We start from the raw sequence: 3337 nt of genomic DNA, 5'->3' as shown, positions 1-3337 counted from the left end.
TTTGTAAGGGTTGCCAAGGTAATGACCAGACACATCTAAAGACAGGCTTGCAAGAAAGGACAGCATACTTATTTTTTCTCTTTTAGCATCAAATACATTTAAAATTCATAACACATTCAGTTTGATGAAATTCTACTTCACAGAGAACGAAACTTTCACAGTACAGATAAGAACCCTCCCACTTCCCCTAACCCTTGTCTTTGCAGCTCTGCTTTTAATGACTGGAGTGGTTCAAAAACTGCATACAGACTTTTAAACTTGCCATGTTGTTTTTTTTTTTTTTCTGGGAAAAAAATGTGAGATGGTACTGGCTGTATTTTATAAAATTATTTTGGTAAAGTCAATAGAAAGACCTAGTTTTCCTCAAAAAGGAATATTTCCAAAAGGAATATTTCACATTCCTTGGTAAGTATGTGATTTTTAAAAATTAATCAAGAAATAATACTTGGGGTTATCGATCAACATGGTTAATCGATATGTTTCTAGTGGAACAGATTTGTCACATCACACTAATTCGAAGATTTATATCAATAAAAGAGTAAGTTTTGCAACTTTACACACTGACAGATACATTTTTGTTTTATGGCAGTGATAAGTAAACCACTGTGGGTTGAGGAGGAACCTATCACAGTTAAGTTGAGTTTCAGTCTGTTTTGAAATGAATTCAACCTGATACTAGAAAATTATGTTCAGGCATACACTTCAATATTCTATTTCTGTTGGTGGCTCTTTTGTCTCAAAATAAGTTCTCACTATTGTGTACTCTTAAGTGTGTGTGTTTTGGCATTACTGAAATTCATGTATTTACTTTTCAAATTAAATTCAAAACATTAAACAAAAGTCATTTTCTAAGGAAATCCTTTATGTTTGAACAAACGTTTAAAAGTATTTCATACAACACACAGGGATTTTTTTGTTCTTGAGTATGTTTGCCCTATAGGAGGCCAGTATAGTGGGTCAGAAACACATCTGTCCTCAAACACACTTTGATTCTCTTAATAACCCGTTGTGAATTTGATTATCCAACATATTTACCTTTTTCGAGACTGTTTCTATTTTCAGTCTGAACCACTTTCATTAACTTTGTACCAAGTGTATCAGGTTGTAACTTATCTCCTTTTATGCATCTTAGAATTGTAAGATTCAAGCTTCAAATCATGTGCCCTTCCGCTATGGAGTCTGATGGAAAATTCACCATTCACCCAGTCTACTCCTTTTCTTACTTAGTGGGATGCAATCACACACTTTTCTGAGACTCCAGCCCAGGATTCAGAGTCCAAACCCCTGGAGGTCATTCTCTCTCCTTTGGTTATTTTGGAACTTCCCCAGCTCTGTTAAGTGTTCCTTGAGAATAAACAGCATTTGATCCATGTGTACAAATGGATTTTAGCTTGATCCTTAAAACAAATGAATGGATTAATAAATGCTGAATGGTAACATATTCATGGGTAGAGAAATTGCTGATGTGGGAAATGGGCGGAGAGGAGAAAAACCATGATCCAAAATGCCTGCTGGGTTGTTACCTTCCTCAAATTTTCCAAACCTCTGTTTTCCTTGAATTTTAAGGGTAAGAGACATCTATTAATGCATCCGTTATGGGCAAGCTTGTGACAGGTAATCAGTCACGGAGTATGACTGAGCCCCTGATTTGGTGCCTGGCACTGCTCCAGGATATTACAGAATTTGTGCCTTCTTGTGGCTTTCCCAACTACCAAGCTTCAGAGACCATGTGAAGAAAACCAGTACGACCCTCTGACTCAGGCAAAATCTGTCCCTCCCTAAACTCCTATTTCTCACAGATTCGCTGGCTTTGCATCCTATTTTCCAGCTCTCCTTCTCACGGTGACCTCCTCAGACCTCCTATTTGGCTTCACCCACTCCAGCTCTGCACTTCCACACCCCACCTCACTCTCACCTGCCTATTTTGCTTAATTCTGGCAACTGCTCCCAGGGAGAGAGCCCTGCCCCAGCGCCCTGGCCCAGGGAACTACCCCAGCCCCCCTTCCTCCTCTATTCACAGGCTTCCCACCAAAGGAAAGGATTAGACGTGTTAATGTCGTCCAGATAGATTTTAAATGTACAGGGGGCAGAGCTCACAGAGTTGAGAGCTGGGTGACCTTGGGCAAATACCTAACAATTCTGCATCTGTTTTCTCTTCAGTAAAAGAGTTAGACAATGATGTTCACTTCACTGGGTTATTGGAGGGATTAAATAAATGATGCACAGAAAGGAACTACACAGAGAAGGCTTTTAAAAAGATGGGAGCCATTGATACTTTGAGATCATCTCTGAATTATTGAGTGTCATATTTATGTGGATGTCTGAGATGGCTTCAAAACAACAGCAGCAACAAGAAGGAGGAAATAAATTGGTTTGGCCCAGAGAAATTTAAAGTGAAAAGGAAGAAATGGCCCAACTTATCTAAACTTCTAATTTTTATGCAAACTCACTCAACTAACGTGTATTAAATGCTTTCTATTTGCCAGGTGTCATGCTGGCAATAGGTAGCTGAGTAGATGTTCCTCTCTTCCAGGGATGTGCAATCTAGTTGAGAAAACAATCATGTAAATAACCATGTGGTGGTAGGTGACAAATATTGAAAGGATCATTCCTGGGAGAAGCCCTTGACTCTGCCTGGAAAGATCCAGAAAGGCCAAACACATGTTCTCAGTTCTCTGTAGAAGCAGCCGGGCAACGAGGAAAATTTCCCACCATTGCGCTTAGCCAGGGTTGAAAACTGGTAGCCGGTGGGCCATATCAGGACTGCAGACTTGTTTTGTTTGGTCTATACAGAGTCTTAAAAAAAAAAAAATCAAGAATACTTTACATAAAAGGCCAGAATTATGGATTTTCCAGAAAAAATTACAAGATGTGATCTGGCAATTCTGAACTGTAATCAATTGGATCTAGACTAGCTGCTTTCAGTTTGTTTTATAACCAAAGCACTTGACCCCTGTCTGACCCGCCCAGCTTCTGTAGGCATTTGAGAGGTCAGCCTTTCAACCAAACACACCTGGGTCCAAATCCCACTTTAACCACCAATTGTATTGCCTTCAGCAGATGACCCTCGGCTACCTGGCTGTTAAATGGGATCAATAATATCACTTTTGCCTTCTTAAGAAAGTGCATGCTAGGAGAGCATGGATTGGAGCAGCGTTTTTCAAAACATAAAACAACAAACACTAGGTGGGACACCTGAGACAAACACAATGTTGTCAATCAACTATTCTTCAATTTAAAAAAAATTGACAACTTTAGTCAGTATCACCCAAAAAAGTACTTCTCAATATTTACTGTGCATCTGAGCCATCTGTGTATTCTGCAGCCTGTGCTGTCA

Source organism: Vicugna pacos, chromosome 1 (assembly GCF_048564905.1).
Source record: "Vicugna pacos chromosome 1, VicPac4, whole genome shotgun sequence".
In the NCBI taxonomy this organism is placed as follows: domain Eukaryota; kingdom Metazoa; phylum Chordata; class Mammalia; order Artiodactyla; family Camelidae; genus Vicugna; species Vicugna pacos.
The sequence above is the reverse complement of the archived record's forward strand: the minus strand, read 5'-3'. Positions refer to the sequence as shown.